The sequence below is a fragment of the Ranitomeya imitator genome, chromosome 2, assembly GCF_032444005.1.
Source record: "Ranitomeya imitator isolate aRanImi1 chromosome 2, aRanImi1.pri, whole genome shotgun sequence".
Taxonomy (NCBI): Eukaryota; Metazoa; Chordata; class Amphibia; order Anura; family Dendrobatidae; genus Ranitomeya; species Ranitomeya imitator.
In genome coordinates this window covers 302780432-302797930 of record NC_091283.1, presented here as the reverse complement: position 1 = coordinate 302797930, position 17499 = coordinate 302780432, and the positions used below count along the sequence as shown (strand labels likewise).

At 44.2% G+C, this 17499-nt stretch overlaps 1 protein-coding gene across 5 annotated transcripts in view; it reads left to right on the top strand.

Moving 5' to 3' along the window:
* The window catches only part of LOC138666968 (gastrula zinc finger protein XlCGF57.1-like), a 99474-nt gene that overhangs the window by 52976 nt on the left and 28999 nt on the right, over positions 1 to 17499 (top strand). The window contains exon 1 of one of the 5 annotated variants that reach the window (XM_069755175.1): positions 6061 to 6161. The exons of 1 other annotated variant lie outside the window; for it this stretch is intronic. The gene's annotated coding sequence lies outside the window, so the exon portion shown is untranslated. Of the gene's footprint in view, positions 1 to 6060; positions 6382 to 11536; positions 12052 to 17499 lie in introns of those variants that run through there. 3 more of the 5 variants (XM_069755177.1, XM_069755178.1, XM_069755174.1) reach the window with 3 other exon arrangements.

Below are 17499 nucleotides of genomic sequence, written 5' to 3'. Positions count from 1 at the left end.
AAATACACAAAAAATACATGTCAGAAAACCCCAAATTTGGACTGTCATTGGTTTAGATTTGGAACGTACCTTAATGTAACCAGCAGACGTTCCTCGGGTGGAATCGCTCTACGGAGCTGGGTGTCCTGTCTCCGTATGGCTCGTTGGACACGAGCAAGCAAATCCCGGAACGAGTCTTGCAACATCCTTGTATATTCATTAAATTTCTCCGGGTTGGCATTATGCTCCCCATACAGCGTGTGATAGGCTCCCCGTCTCTCACGTAGTTTGATAATGGGGTGTCTCCAAAAATGCCTACGATGTCTCATCCATCTTTCGCGATTTCTGTCTTGCTCCCAAGCAAAAGCACAGGCAAGAAACAGCTTGATGCTTAAATCCAGGTTGAAATAAAAGCTCTCCATGCGAAGATCCATCATGACACAGGATACAGGAGCAAAATATGAAGATTACAGCTGTTCAGGGGTCTATATAAAGAAATCCCATAATACACGCCCTCTGTAGTCCCATTGGCGGTGTCTGGTTATCTAGATTTTTCTCCTGTAAAATTTCTCATCATGCGCACCAAAAAACGCAAACGCAGAGAAAAACGCATATAAACGCGTACAAACGTGGCGTTTTTTTAACCGCATGCGTCTAAAAAACGCCGCGTTTGTACACGTTTATATGCGTTTTTTCCACCACTTGCGGATGCGGATTAAACGCTGCGGATTCCAACGCAAATGTGAAACTAGCCTTAGTTCTGTATATAAGATTGCGTTCTAAGTTCTGTATATAAGATTGCTTTCTGAGTTCTGTATATAAGATTGCTTTCTTAGATCTGTATATAAGATTGCTTTCTTAGTCCTGTATATAACATTGCTTTCTGAGTTCTGTATATAACATTGCTTTCTGAGTTCTCTATATAAGATTGCTTTCTTTGTTCTGTATATAAGATTGCTTTCTTATTTCTGTATATAAGATTGCTTTCTTATTTCTGTATATAAGATTGCTTTCTTAGTTCTGTATATAGGATTGATTTCTTACTCCTGTATATAAGATTGGTTTCTTAGTCCTGTATATAAGATTGTTTTCTTAGTCCTGTATATAAGATTGCTTTCTTAGATCTGTATATAAGATTGCTTTCTTAGTCCTGTATATAACATTGCTTTCTGAGTTCTGTATATAAGATTGCTTTCTTAGTTCTGTATATAACATTGCTTTCTTAGTTCTGTATATAAGATTGCTTTCTTAGTTCTGTATATAAGATTGCTTTCTTAGTCCTGTATATAACATTGCTTTCTGAGTTCTGTATATAAGATTGCTTTCTTAGTTCTGTATATAAGATTGCTTTCTTAGTTCTGTATATAAGATTGCTTTCTTAGTTCTGTATATAAGATTGCTTTCTTAGTTCTGTATATAAGATTACTTTCTTAGTTCTGTATATAAGATTGCTTTCTTAGTTCTGTATATAAGATTACTTTCTTAGTTCTGTATATAAGATTGCTTTCTCAGTTCTGTATATAAGATTGCTTTCTTAGATCTGTATATAAGATTGCTTTCTTAGTCCTGTATATAAGATTGCTTTTCTTAGTTACATATATAAGATCGCTTTCTTAGTTCGTTATATAACATTGCTTTCTAAGTTCTCTATATAACATTGCTTTCTTAGTCTGTATATAACATTGTTTTCATGGTTCTGTATGTAAGATTGCTTTGCTTTCTTAGTTCTGTATATCAGATTGCTTTCTTAGTTCTGTATATAAGATTGTTTTCTTAGTTCTGTATATAAGATTGCTTTCTTAGATCTGTATATAAGATTGCTTTCTTAGTCCTGTATATAAGATTGCTTTTCTTAGTTATGTATATAAAATCGCTTTCTTACTTCTGTATATAACATTGCTTTCTAAGTTCTCTATATAACATTGCTTTCTTAGTCTGTATATAACATTGTTTTCATGGTTCTGTATGTAAGATTGCATTGCTTTCTTAGTTCTGTATATAAGATTGTTTCTTAGTTATGTATATAAGATTGCTTTCTTAGTTCTGTATATAAGATTGTTTCTTACTCCTGTATATAAGATTGCTTTCTTAGTTCTGTATATAAGATTGCTTTCTTAGTCCTGTATATAAGATTGCTCTCTTAGTTCTGTATATTAGATTGCTTTTTTAGTTCTGTATATAAGATTGGTTTCTTAGTTCTGTATATAAGATTGCTTTCTTAGTTCTGTATATAAGATTACTTTCTTAGTTCTGTATATAAGATTGCTTTCTTAGTTCTGTATATAAGATTACTTTCTTAGTTCTGTATATAAGATTGCTTTCTCAGTTCTGTATATAAGATTGCTTTCTTAGATCTGTATATAAGATTGCTTTCTTAGTCCTGTATATAAGATTGCTTTTCTTAGTTACATATATAAGATCGCTTTCTTAGTTCGGTATATAACATTGCTTTCTAAGTTCTCTATATAACATTGCTTTCTTAGTCTGTATATAACATTGTTTTCATGGTTCTGTATGTAAGATTGCTTTGCTTTCTTAGTTCTGTATATCAGATTGCTTTCTTAGTTCTGTATATAAGATTGTTTTCTTAGTTCTGTATATAAGATTGCTTTCTTAGATCTGTATATAAGATTGCTTTCTTAGTCCTGTATATAAGATTGCTTTTCTTAGTTATGTATATAAGATCGCTTTCTTACTTCTGTATATAACATTGCTTTCTAAGTTCTCTATATAACATTGCTTTCTTAGTCTGTATATAACATTGTTTTCATGGTTCTGTATGTAAGATTGCATTGCTTTCTTAGTTCTGTATATAAGATTGTTTCTTAGTTATGTATATAAGATTGCTTTCTTAGTTCTGTATATAAGATTGTTTCTTACTCCTGTATATAAGATTGCTTTCTTAGTTCTGTATATAAGATTGCTTTCTTAGTCCTGTATATAAGATTGCTCTCTTAGTTCTGTATATTAGATTGCTTTTTTAGTTCTGTATATAAGATTGGTTTCTTAGTTCTGTATATAAGATTGCTTTCTTAGTTCTGTATATAAGATTACTTTCTTAGTTCTGTATATAAGATTGCTTTCTTAGTTCTGTATATAAGATTACTTTCTTAGTTCTGTATATAAGATTGCTTTCTCAGTTCTGTATATAAGATTGCTTTCTTAGATCTGTATATAAGATTGCTTTCTTAGTCCTGTATATAAGATTGCTTTTCTTAGTTACATATATAAGATCGCTTTCTTAGTTCGGTATATAACATTGCTTTCTAAGTTCTCTATATAACATTGCTTTCTTAGTCTGTATATAACATTGTTTTCATGGTTCTGTATGTAAGATTGCATTGCTTTCTTAGTTCTGTATATCAGATTGCTTTCTTAGTTCTGTATATAAGATTGTTTTCTTAGTTCTGTATATAAGATTGCTTTCTTAGATCTGTATATAAGATTGCTTTCTTAGTCCTGTATATAAGATTGCTTTTCTTAGTTATGTATATAAGATCGCTTTCTTAGTTCGGTATATAACATTGCTTTCTAAGTTCTCTATATAACATTGCTTTCTTAGTCTGTAAATAATATTGTTTTCATGGTTCTGTATGTAAGATTGCATTGCTTTCTTAGTTCTGTATATAAGATTGCTTTCTTAGTTCTGTATATAAGATTGTTTCTTACTCCTGTATATAAGATTGCTTTCTTAGTTCTGTATATAAGATTGCTTTCTTAGTCCTGTATATAAGATTGCTCTCTTAGTTCTGTATATTAGATTGCTTTTTTAGTTCTGTATATAAGATTGGTTTCTTAGTTCTGTATATAAGATTGCTTTCTTAGTCCTGTATATAACATTGCTTTCTGAGTTCTGTATATAACATTGCTTTCTTTGTTCTGTATATAAGATTGCTTTCTTATTTCTGTATATAAGATTGCTTTCTTATTTCTGTATATAAGATTGCTTTCTTAGATCTGTATATAAGATTGCTTTCTTAGTCCTGTATATAACATTGCTTTCTTAGTTCTGTATATAAGATTGCTTTCTTAGTTCTGTATATAAGATTGCTTTCTTAGTTCTGTATATAAGATTACTTTCTTAGTTCTGTATATAAGATTGCTTTCTTAGTTCTGTATATAAGATTACTTTCTTAGTTCTGTATATAAGATTGCTTTCTCAGTCCTGTATATAAGATTGCTTTCTTAGATCTGTATATAAGATTGCTTTCTTAGTCCTGTATATAAGATTGCTTTTCTTAGTTACATATATAAGATCGCTTTCTTAGTTCGGTATATAACATTGCTTTCTAAGTTCTCTATATAACATTGCTTTCTTAGTCTGTATATAACATTGTTTTCATGGTTCTGTATGTAAGATTGCTTTGCTTTCTTAGTTCTGTATATCAGATTGCTTTCTTAGTTCTGTATATAAGATTGTTTTCTTAGTTCTGTATATAAGATTGCTTTCTTAGATCTGTATATAAGATTGCTTTCTTAGTCCTGTATATAAGATTGCTTTTCTTAGTTATGTATATAAGATCGCTTTCTTAGTTCTGTATATAACATTGCTTTCTAAGTTCTCTATATAACATTGCTTTCTTAGTCTGTATATAACATTGTTTTCATGGTTCTGTATGTAAGATTGCATTGCTTTCTTAGTTCTGTATATAAGATTGTTTCTTAGTTATGTATATAAGATTGCTTTCTTAGTTCTGTATATAAGATTGTTTCTTACTCCTGTATATAAGATTGCTTTCTTAGTTCTGTATATAAGATTGCTTTCTTAGTCCTGTATATAAGATTGCTCTCTTAGTTCTGTATATTAGATTGCTTTTTTAGTTCTGTATATAAGATTGGTTTCTTAGTTCTGTATATAAGATTGCTTTCTTAGTTCTGTATATAAGATTACTTTCTTAGTTCTGTATATAAGATTGCTTTCTTAGTTCTGTATATAAGATTACTTTCTTAGTTCTGTATATAAGATTGCTTTCTCAGTTCTGTATATAAGATTGCTTTCTTAGATCTGTATATAAGATTGCTTTCTCAGTTCTGTATATAAGATTGCTTTCTTAGTTCTGTATATAAGATTGTTTCTTACTCCTGTATATAAGATTGCTTTCTTAGTCCTGTATATAAGATTGCTCTCTTAGTTCTGTATATAAGATTGTTTCTTACTCCTGTATATAAGATTGCTTTCTTAGTCGTGTATATAAGATTGCTCTCTTAGTTCTGTATATAAGATTGCTTTCTTAGTCCTGTATATAAGATTGCTTTCTTAGTTCTGTATATAAGATTGTTTCTTACTCCTGTATATAAGATTGTTTCTTAGTTCTGTATATAAGATTGTTTCTTACTCCTGTATATAAGATTGCTTTCTTAGTCCTGTATATAAGATTGCTCTCTTAGTTCTGTATATAAGATTGCTTTCTTAGTTCTGTATATAAGATTGCTCTCTTAGTTCTGTATATAAGATTGGTTTCTTAGTTCTGTATATAAGATTGGTTTCTTCGTTCTGTATATAATATTGCTTTCTTAGTTCTGTAAACAGCTTTACATTACATGGAGCTTTATAGTAAGTAACAAATGATGTTAGAAACGCATTGAATACTGACGGTAGGAGAGAAAACATTTCACACTCTCATGACACTTGTCCAACTCTCCAGGATGAACATTGGAGCGATTTAAAATACGCTGATGTGAACGCGCCCTTAGCCGGACTCTGAATATAGTCTGTGAGAGCCGCCCTTCCTGGACGAGGTTAAACAGATAACATTTCGGAATTTTACCTCCTGGCATGAAGTTGATCACACAATCATATGCCGCCATATAATAGACGTCCGGTAACTGGTAATAATTCCCTCATGTGTGGGGTCTATTTGTCTCCAAGCAGAGAAATCACACGTTACAGTCCACACATAACACTGTGTAGAAAAGGCGGCGCGGGGTAATTGTGCCAGTAGTGAGGGGCGAATAATGGCGGAAACGTCAGTGACTGAGGAGAAGTTTCCATGTAGAGTCTTCACTCAGGAGATCATTCACTAAGGCCCCTTATCATGTGACCCCTGACTCCTCCCCTCCTGTGACCTCATCACAGGTCCTGTGCGCAGAGAGCAGCCATATGGGGAGTGCAGCTCTGTGGGTGGAGGTCGGTGCTGGAGGCTCCATTATTCTCTATGTGGAGTGCGGCTCTGTGGGTGGAGGTAGGTGTTGGAGGCTCCATTATTCTCTATGTGGAGTGCGGCTCTGCGGGTGGAGGTCGGTGCTGGAGGCTCCATTATTCTCTATGTGGAGTGCGGCTCTGCGGGTGGAGGTCGGTGCTGGAGGCCCCATTATTCTCTATGTGGAGTGCGGCTCTGCGGGTGGAGGTCGGTGCTGGAGGCTCCATTATTCTCTATGTGGAGTGCGGCTCTGCGGGTGGAGGTAGGTGTTGGAGGTTCCATTATTCTCTATGTGGAGTGTGGCTCTGCGGGTGGAGGTCGGTGCTGGAGGCTCCATTATTCTCTATGTGGAGTGCGGCTCTGTGGGTGGAGGTCGGTGCTGGAGGCTCCATTATTCTCTATGTGGAGTGCGGCTCTGCGGGTGGAGGTCGGTGCTGGAGACTCCATTATTCTATGTGGAGTGCGGCTCTGTGGGTGGAGGTCGGTGCTGGAGGCTCCATTATTCTCTATGTGGAGTGCGGCTCTGCGGGTGGAGGTAGGTGTTGGAGGTTCCATTATTCTCTATGTGGAGTGTGGCTCTGCGGGTGGAGGTCGGTGCTGGAGGCCCCATTATTCTCTATGTGGAGTGCGGCTCTGCGGGTGGAGGTCGGTGCTGGAGGCTCCATTATTCTCTATGTGGAGTGAGGCTCTGCGGGTGGAGGTCGGTGCTGGAGGCTCCATTATTCTCTATGTGGAGTGCGGCTCTGCGGGTGGAGGTTGGTGCTGGAGGCTCCATTATTCTCTATGTGGAGTGCGGCTCTGCGGGTGGAGGTTGGTGCTGGAGGCTCCATTATTCTCTATGTGGAGTACGGGTGGAGGTCGGTGCTGGAGGCTCCATTATTCTCTATGTGGAGAGCGGCTCTGCGGGTGGAGGTTGGTGCTGGAGGCTCCATTATTCTCTATGTGGAGTGTGGCTCTGCGGGTGGAGGTCGGTGCTGGAGGCTCCATTATTCTCTATGTGGAGTGCGGCTCTGCGGGTGGAAGTCGGTGCTGGGGGCTCCATTATTCTCTATGTGGAGTGCGGCTCTGCGGGTGGAGGTCGGTGCTGGAGGCTCCATTAGTCTCTATGTGGAGTGCGGCTCTGCGGGTGGAGGTTGGTGCTGGAGGCTCCATTATTCTCTATGTGGAGTGTGGCTCTGCGGGTGGAGGTCGGTGCTGGAGGCTCCATTATTCTCTATGTGGAGTGTGGCTCTGCGGGTGGAGGTCGGTGCTGGAGGCTCCATTATTCTTTATGTGGAGTGCGGCTCTGCGGGTGGAGGTCGGTGCTGGGGGCTCCATTATTCTCTATGTGGAGTGCGGCTCTGCGGGTGGAGGTCGGTGCTGGAGGCTCCATTATTCTCTATGTGGAGTGTGGCTCTGCGGGTGGAGGTCGGTGCTGGAGGCTCCATTATTCTGTATGTGGAGTGCGGCTCTGCGGGTGGAGGTCGGTGCTGGAGGCTCCATTATTCTCTATGTGGAGTGTGGCTCTGCGGGTGGAGGTCGGTGCTGGAGGCTCCATTATTCTGTATGTGGAGTGCGGCTCTGCGGGTGGAGGTCGGTGCTGGAGGCTCCATTATTCTCTATGTGGAGAGCGGCTCTGCGGGTGGAGGTTGGTGCTGGAGGCTCCATTATTCTCTATGTGGAGTGCGGCTCTGCGGGTGGAGGTCGGTGCTGGAGGCTCCATTATTCTCTATGTGGAGTGTGGCTCTGCGGGTGGAGGTCGGTGCTGGAGGCTCCATTATTCTGTATGTGGAGGTCGGTGCTGGAGGCTCCATTATTCTCTATGTGGAGTGCGGCTCTGCGGGTGGAGGTCGGTGCTGGAGGCTCCATTATTCTCTATGTGGAGTGCGGCTCTGCGGGTGGAGGTCGGTGCTGGAGGCTCCATTATTCTGTAACATAGTAACATAGTAACATAGTTAGTAAGGCCGAAAAAAGACATTTGTCCATCCAGTTCAGCCTATATTCCATCATAATAAATCCCCAGATCTACGTCCTACAGAACCGAATTGTATGATACAATATTGTTCTGCTCCAGGAAGACATCCAGGCCTCTCTTGAACCCCTCGACTGAGTTCGCCATCACCACCTCCTCAGGCAAGCAATTCCAGATTCTCACTGCCCTAAGAGTAAAGAATCCTCTTCTATGTTGTATGTATGCTCTGCATACATATGCATACTATGTTGTATGTATGCTCTGCGAGTGGAGGTCGGTGCTGGAGGCCCCATTATTCTCTATGTGGAGTGCGGCTCTGCGGGTGGAGGTCGGTGCTGGAGGCCCCATTATTCTCTATGTGGAGTGCGGCTCTGCGGGTGGAGGTCGGTGCTGGAGGCCCCATTATTCTCTATGTGGAGAGCGGCTCTGCAGGTGGAGGTCAGTGCTTGAGGCCCCATTCTCTATGTGGAGTGCGGCTCTGCGGGTGGAGGTCGGTGCTGGAGGCTCCATTATTCTCTATGTGGAGTGTGGCTCTGCGGGTGGAGGTCAGTGCTTGAGGCCCCATTCTCTATGTGGAGTGTGGCTCTGTGGGTGGAGGTCGGTGCTGGAGGCCCCATTATTCTCTATGTGGAGTGTGGCTCTGCTGGTGGAGGTCGGTGCTGGAGGCTCCATTATTCTCTATGTGGAGTGCGGCTCTGCGGGTGGAGGTCGGTGCTGGAGGCCCCATTATTCTCTATGTGGGGTGCGGCTCTGCTGGTGGAGGTCGGTGCTGGAGGCTCCATTATTCTCTATGTGGAGTGTGGCTCTGCTGGTGGAGGTCGGTGCTGGAGGCTCCATTATTCTCTATGTGGAGTGTGGCTCTGCTGGTGGAGGTCAGTGCTGGAGGCTCCATTATTCTGTATGTGGAGTGCGGCTCTGCGGGTGGAGGTCGGTGCTGGAGGCTCCATTATTCTCTATGTGGAGTGTGGCTCTGCGGGTGGAGGTCGGTGCTGGAGGCTCCATTATTCTGTATGTGGAGTGCGGCTCTGCGGGTGGAGGTCGGTGCTGGAGGCTCCATTATTCTCTATGTGGAGAGCGGCTCTGCGGGTGGAGGTTGGTGCTGGAGGCTCCATTATTCTCTATGTGGAGTGCGGCTCTGCGGGTGGAGGTCGGTGCTGGAGGCTCCATTATTCTCTATGTGGAGTGTGGCTCTGCGGGTGGAGGTCGGTGCTGGAGGCTCCATTATTCTGTATGTGGAGGTCGGTGCTGGAGGCTCCATTATTCTCTATGTGGAGTGCGGCTCTGCGGGTGGAGGTCGGTGCTGGAGGCTCCATTATTCTCTATGTGGAGTGCGGCTCTGCGGGTGGAGGTCGGTGCTGGAGGCTCCATTATTCTGTAACATAGTAACATAGTAACATAGTTAGTAAGGCCGAAAAAAGACATTTGTCCATCCAGTTCAGCCTATATTCCATCATAATAAATCCCCAGATCTACGTCCTACAGAACCTAATTGTATGATACAATATTGTTCTGCTCCAGGAAGACATCCAGGCCTCTCTTGAACCCCTCGACTGAGTTCGCCATCACCACCTCCTCAGGCAAGCAATTCCAGATTCTCACTGCCCTAAGAGTAAAGAATCCTCTTCTATGTTGTATGTATGCTCTGCATACATATGCATACTATGTTGTATGTATGCTCTGCGAGTGGAGGTCGGTGCTGGAGGCCCCATTATTCTCTATGTGGAGTGCGGCTCTGCGGGTGGAGGTCGGTGCTGGAGGCCCCATTATTCTCTATGTGGAGTGCGGCTCTGCGGGTGGAGGTCGGTGCTGGAGGCCCCATTATTCTCTATGTGGAGAGCGGCTCTGCAGGTGGAGGTCAGTGCTTGAGGCCCCATTCTCTATGTGGAGTGCGGCTCTGCGGGTGGAGGTCGGTGCTGGAGGCTCCATTATTCTCTATGTGGAGTGCGGCTCTGCGGGTGGAGGTCGGTGCTGGAGGCTCCATTATTCTCTATGTGGAGTGTGGCTCTGTGGGTGGAGGTCGGTGCTGGAGGCCCCATTATTCTCTATGTGGAGTGTGGCTCTGCTGGTGGAGGTCGGTGCTGGAGGCTCCATTATTCTCTATGTGGAGTGCGGCTCTGCGGGTGGAGGTCGGTGCTGGAGGCCCCATTATTCTCTATGTGGGGTGCGGCTCTGCTGGTGGAGGTCGGTGCTGGAGGCTCCATTATTCTCTATGTGGAGTGTGGCTCTGCTGGTGGAGGTCAGTGCTGGAGGCTCCATTATTCTCTATGTGGAGTGCGGCTCTGCGGGTGGAGGTCGGTGCTGGAGGCTCCATTATTCTCTATGTGGAGTGCGGCTCTGCGGGTGGAGGTCGGTGCTGGAGGCTCCATTATTCTCTATGTGGAGTGTGGCTCTGCGGGTGGAGGTCGGTGCTGGAGGCTCCATTATTCTCTATGTGGAGTGCGGCTCTGAGGGTGAAGGTTAGTGCTGGAGGCTCCATTATTCTCTATGTGGAGTGCTGCTCTGCGGGTGGAGGTCAGTGCTGGAGGCTCCATTATTCTCTATGTGGAGTGCAGCTCTGCGGGTGGAGGTCGGTGCTGGAGGCTCCATTATTCTCTATGTGGAGTGCGGCTCTGCGGGTGGAGGTCGGTGCTGGAGGCTCCATTATTCTCTATGTGGAGTGCGGCTCTGCTGGTGGAGGTCGGTGCTGGAGGCTCCATTATTCTCTATGTGGAGTGCGGCTCTGCGGGTGGAGGTCGGTGCTGGAGGCCCCATTATTCTCTATGTGGAGGTCGGTGCTGGAGGCTCCATTATTCTCTATGTGGAGTGCGGCTCTGCGGGTGGAGGTCGGTGCTGGAGGCTCCATTATTCTCTATGTGGAGTGCGGCTCTGCGGGTGGAGGTCGGTGCTGGAGGCCCCATTATTCTCTATGTGGAGTGCTGCTCTGCGGGTGGAGGTCGGTGCTGGAGGCTCCATTATTCTCTATGTGGAGTGCGGCTCTGCGGGTGGAGGTCGGTGCTGGAGGCTCCATTATTCTCTATGTGGAGTGCTGCTCTGCGGGTGGAGGTCGGTGCTGGAGGCCCCATTATTCTCTATGTGGAGTGCGGCTCTGCGGGTGGAGGTCGGTGCTGGAGGCCCCATTATTCTCTATGTGGAGTGCGGCTCTGTGGGTGGAGGTCGGTGCTGGAGTCTCCATTATTCTCTATGTGGAGTGCGGCTCTGCGGGTGGAGGTCGGTGCTGGAGGCTCCATTATTCTCTATGTGGAGTGCGGCTCTGCGGGTGGAGGTCGTGCTGGAGGCCCCATTATTCTCTATGTGGAGTGCGGCTCTGCGGGTGGAGGTCGGTGCTGGAGGCTCCATTATTCTCTATGTGGAGTGTGGCTCTGCGGGTGGAGGTCGGTGCTGGAGGCTCCATTATTCTCTATGTAGAGTGTGGCTCTGCTGGTGGAGGTCGGTGCTGGAGGCTCCATTATTCTCTATGTGGAGTGTGGCTCTGCGGGTGGAGGTCGGTGCTGGAGGCTCCATTATTCTCTATGTGGAGTGCGGCTCTGCGGGTGGAGGCCGGTGCTGGAGGCTCCATTATTCTCTATGTGGCGTGCGGCTCTGCGGGTGGAGGTCGGTGCTGGAGTCTCCATTATTCTCTATGTGGAGTGCGGCTCTGCGGGTGGAGGTCGGTGCTGGAGTCTCCATTATTCTCTATGTGGAGTGCGGCTCTGCGGGTGGAAGGATGTGGAGATTCCCCATTCCTGGCGCATTAATACTAGAAATATATTGCACAGGGGATATCGCAGCCAGTTCCCTGTAAACACAGAATTAGAAATGATTCTTTCTCCGCAGTTTCTATTGGACTTAATACTTTCCTGATTCCGGAGAGTAATAGAAATATGGCAGAAAACAGCGCAAGAAAGTTCCGAGAAGAAGCTTCATAGAAAGACATTGAAGTTACAGACGCCATTTAACCCTATGGGAGAAAGTGATTCCAGCACTTTACCTGCTACAGTTCTGGTGGGATTTACTTGATAAAGACCCCAATATCCACAGGTGTCCCTTCTAATTGGGGGGGAACTATCACCTCTAATAATTCTCGGATAGCTCTGACCAACAGCTCATAGTATCAGCTCTAATTAGTGATGAGCGAGTATACTCATTGCTCGGGTGGTCTCCGACTATTTGTGACTGCTCGGAGATTTAGTTTTCCTTGCCGCAGTTGCATGATTTGCTGCTACTAGACAGGTTGATTACATGTGGGGATTCCCTAGCAACCAGGCAACCCCCACATGTACTCAGGCTGGCTAGCAGCTTTAAATCATGCAGCTGAGTCAACAAAAACTAAATCTCCGAGGAGACACAAATACTCGGAGACCACCTGAGCGTGCTTGGGAAAACACGAGCAACGAGTATAGTCGGTCATCACTAGCTTTAATCCAATGGTGAGATAGCGATTTACCCTGACGAGTCACAAATTGTGGGGTTGTTATAAAATGTTATATTTAGGAGGGTTTTGTGGAGGAAACATGTAATACTCTCATAGTACAGTCCCACTTTCCTGTCCCTAACTCAGTATAATGTTCCCAGAAAACCTCCATCCCCAATTTTTGTTTTAGTGTTTTTCATCTAATATATGGAAGCCTACAAGAAAATGCTAAAAAAAGAAACACATCATTTCCACAGGAAAAAAAACACGTCACTTTCAGACATTGGCCTCAAATATCTCCTGTCTTGTTGTTACAAAAAAAGCTTTTAAAAAAATCTCAAACTTCTGTGTGTGAATCAGACCTGATATCTAACGTGATAGAAGATTACAGTGCGGGGAAGACTGGAAACCTTCATATAGACGGCCGGTGGTGATGGAGTCAGTGATGGACTCTGGACAAATATGTATCTAGAGCCGTAGTAGAAGATGAAGATGTCGTCCTCATCATGAAGTAGTTATTTCTCCTGTCACGTGTAATGAATATCTCCTGCACTATTGCTAATGCCGATTCCAGTGTCGCTAAATGAGACGAGAATTAGTGTTATGGAAGATGAGTCTATGAGAAACATATTCAGCTGCCGACTCCGAGGAAGAAACTGCTTTGTCACGGGGTCAGGTCTTCAAAACCTCCTAGAGTGAACCCTCAGTACCGCGACAACGAATGTCCCCAGGATGAGCTAACCAGGTGGACCACCCACAATACAGGGAGCGTTAGGGGCAGACCCGAGGGAGACTATTGCCGTGGAAGCTGATACTCGGGCACAGAAAGTAGGAGTGGAGAAGACGCTGAACTGGCTAAAACGGAGCCACAGGGCAAACAGGGTATAACGGTAACACAGAACAGGCAGGGTAAGAAATGCATTAGACAGAGCAAAGTATGGCGGACACACAGGACAGAGCAGGGTATGACGGACGCACAGGGCAGAGCAAGATATGGCGGACGCACAAGACAGTGCAGGGTATGACGGACGCACAGGGCAGAGCAAGATATGGCGAGACCTGGGTCAAATGAGGACAAATGACAATCAGGCAAAGAGTAGGAGGAGAGGCTACCTGATATAGCAAACGTGCGCAGCACTTCCGGGTCAGGATCCCTCCAGTATCAGGGGGGGAGGAGCGGAGAGAGCGAGGACCAGCCACAAGGAGTACGCGTATGCCGACAGCGCAGATGTCAGGAGAAGTGCGCACGCGCTGGCGCCTAGAACCAGGATCCAGTGGGGAAGGAAGGAGAGAGGAGACCAGGCGGCACGCAGACGGAGCGGGAGTGCGCAGAGACGTATGCACACACCGGAAGCTGGAAGAAGACCCAGCAGGAGCTGCAGTAGTGGCGCGCCAGGACAGGTAAGTATAAGAAGATGCAGGAGATGTGACAGTACCCCCCTCCTTTCGCCCCTCCCTCCTAAGCTTAGAAAGAAACTTAGCAAGAATTTGAGGAGTCTGGATGTTCTCCCGAGGTTCCCAAGATCACTCCCCAGGACCAAAGCCCTTCCAATCAATTGAAAAGAGGGCCCTACCTTGAGATCTCTTCATAGCCAGTATTGTTGTGAATTCCGCTCTTGGGCTCCCTCCGGTAGTTGTAAGTGGCACTTTTGTGAGTTCTGCTCTTGGGCTCCCTCCGGTGGTTTTAAGTGGTATGGCTGCTCCTTGGATTTAGCAGTCTGCAGCTGCTTCCACTGATTGTCTTTCTGCTCGGCTATTTATGCCTGGCTCTCTCTTCAGCCAGTGCCACTTGTCAATGGTTCCTGGTTCGATTCACATCTCTTTGGATTTCCCTGTTATCCTGACCAGTTCAGCAAAGCTAAGTCCTTGCTTGCTCTTTTCTGTCCACAGGTTGTGGACTTATCCATTCTGTGCTTTCTATGTTTGTTCAGCTTGTCAGTATGAATTAATTCTGTGTAGCTGGAAGCTCTGGGAAGCAGATTTACCCTCCACACCTTTAGTCAGGTGTGGAGATTTTTGTAAACTCTGTGTGGATTTTTTGTAGTGTTTTATGCTGACCGCACAGTATTCCATCCTGTCCTATCTATCTAGCTAGACTGGCCTCCTGTGCTCTTCCTGGTTTCATTCTGTGTATGTCTTTTCCCTCTCCACTCACAGTCATTACTTGTGGGGGGCTATCTATCCTTTGGGGATTTTCTCTGAGGCAAGATAGTTTTCCTGTTTCTATCTTTAGGGGTAGTTAGTTCTCAGGCTGTGACGAGGTGCCTAGGGAGTGTCAGGAGCATCCCACGGCTACTTCTAGCGTTGTGTTGAGCTTAGGGACTGCGGTCAGTACAGGTACCACTTCCTTCAGAGCTCGTCCCATGTTGCTCCTAAACCACCAGATCATAACAGTACAAGTGGCCATAAATGAATTAAATGCATCTCAAAAGAAGGAAAAAATTCTGAGCCATTTTTTTTTCTGTGCTCTGTTCTGTCTTTTTTTTCCTCTTGATCTCTGGGTGGTTCAGGATTTATGCTCTGGCATGGATGTTCAGGGTTTGTTTTCTCGTGTGGATCAACTTGCTGCAAGAGTACAGAGTATCCAAGATTATGTTGTCCAGACTCCGGCTTTGGAGCCTAGAATTCCAACTCCTGATTTGTTTTTTGGGGACAGATCCAAGTTTTTGAACTTTAAAAATAACTGCAAATTGTTTTTTGCTTTGGAACCCCGTTCTTCTGGTGATCCCATTCAGCAAGTTAAAATCATCATATCCTTGCTGCATGGTGACCCTCAGGACTGGGCATTCTCCCTTGAATCAGGGGATCCGGCATTGCTGAATGTAGACGCATTTTTTCAAGCGCTCGGATTATTGTATGACGAACCTTATTCTGTGGATCATGCAGAAAAAACCCTGTTGGCCCTGTGTCAAGGTCAGGAAGCGGCAGAATTATACTGCCAGAAATTTAGGAAATGGTCTGTGCTCACTAAATGGAATGAGGATGCTCTGGCTGCTATTTTCAGAAAAGGGTGAAAAAGAGGCATAGGCGAATATAATTAAAACATATTTTATTAATAAACAAAAAAACATAAAACAACAAGACAAGAAAATTCAAAAAAAACACCTAATGGAACAAACACAAGAAAAGGAGAGAGAATGGACAAAACTGCATAACGCTATAACACTTTCAAATCATATATTAATGGGAACCAGCCCTATTCAATAGTAGTAATATATTATTCCTTTTATAGATACACCTTTGCAATCATATATTTTTATTTTTTCAATAGAATAACTAGATCGCCTCAAACATGAAGCTATTGCAGTTTATCAAAAACTCAGCAAAATATCGGCATTTTAACATCGCCTACACATAAGGGGATGAAAGTGCTGAGTGCAAAGAATCATAGAAAATATATTAGCAGAAAGATATATTTGTAAAACTTTCTAATTGCAGGAATTCGTATACCCACTCTGCTTAAATAAAGCTCAAAGTGCTTAGTGAAAATATCACAAGGGTATCGTGACACATAGTAGCCGCAGAGAATCCTGTTTATTAAGGCCCCGTCACACATAGCGACGCTTGAGCGATTCCGACAACGATACGACCTGTCAGGGATCGCTCAAGCGTCGCTATGTGGTCGCTGGTGAGATGTCACACAGTGCGATCTCCCCAACGACGCAGCAGCGATGCGGCGAACTGTAGCGACCTGTAGAACGATGCTATTTCATGACGATTCAATGGGACGTCCTGTCAGCGAGGTCGTTGGTAAGGTGTCAAACACAGCGATGTGTGCTACCCAGCGGGACCTCAACGATCAAAAAATGGCCCAGGCCATTCCGACACGACCAGCGATCTCACAGCAGGGGCCTGGTCGCTGCTACATGTCACACATAGCGAGATCGCTACTGAGATCGCTGTTGCGTCACAAAACTTGTGACTCAGCAGCGATCTCGCTAGCGATCTCGCTGTATGTGACGGGGGCTTAACACTTGCAATGCTAATGAGACAAAAGTGTCCATATGCCTGTACTGCTAAAGACAAGTGGAGAAAGTGTCTGGTGCAAAGTAGCGAGCAGGTTTAATGGTAAACAATAGCAGTTTAAAATATTATGTTTTAATTATATTCGCCTATGCCTCTTTTTCACCCATTATGGTTAGGGTGTTTTTTTGTAAGATATTGTATTTGGAGGTGGTGAGTCCACTTTTTTTCTGGATTTTGTTGATATATTTTCAGAAAAGGTCTTTCTGAAGCCCTTAAAGATGTTATGGTGGGCTTCCCTACGCCTACTCTATGTCTCTAGCCATTCAGATTGATCGGCGTCTGCGCGAGCGCAAAGCTATGCACCATATGGCAGTGTCCTCTGAGCAGAGTCCTGAACCTATGCAATGTGATAGGATTTTGACTAGAACAGAACGGCAGGAATTCAGACGTCAGAATAGGCTGTGTTTTTACTGTGGTGATTCTGCTCATGTTATTTCTGTTTGCCCTAAACGTACTAGGAGGGTCGCTAGGTCTGTTACCATTAGTACTGTACAGCCTAAATTTCTTTTATCTGTGACCCTGATTTGCTCATTTAATAAACAAAACACGGCACTCTGCTAGTTGGTGAGAGATGGTGCTCAAGTAGGGTCTCCAACCCGTCAGTCAATGTATACAATAAACTTGGCACTCAAAACGGTAGTAAGGTGAAGTTAATCAGCTTTATTGCAAGTCCCAGATACAGTTTCGACAGTTAAACGTTTTCGGTCCCACCGGACCTTCTTCAGAACAATTTCCAATTTATCTGGTTAAGCTGGTTACAACGTGTGGAAGGAAAAATCACCTTCTTACGCGAAACTGTGGAGTAATGCAATAAATGGGAAAACGAAGGGGCTCTAGGCGAACTAAGTCGCTAATGGAGTCTATGGCCCATAATCAGGGTGAGGAGCTCAGATATGCGTGGCACTGGATCGCCAGAGAGGGACGCACTCACCTGATTTGCTCATTGTCGTCCTTTTCTGTCATGGCATTTGTGGATTCAGGCGCTGCCCTGAACTTAATGGACTTAGAATTCG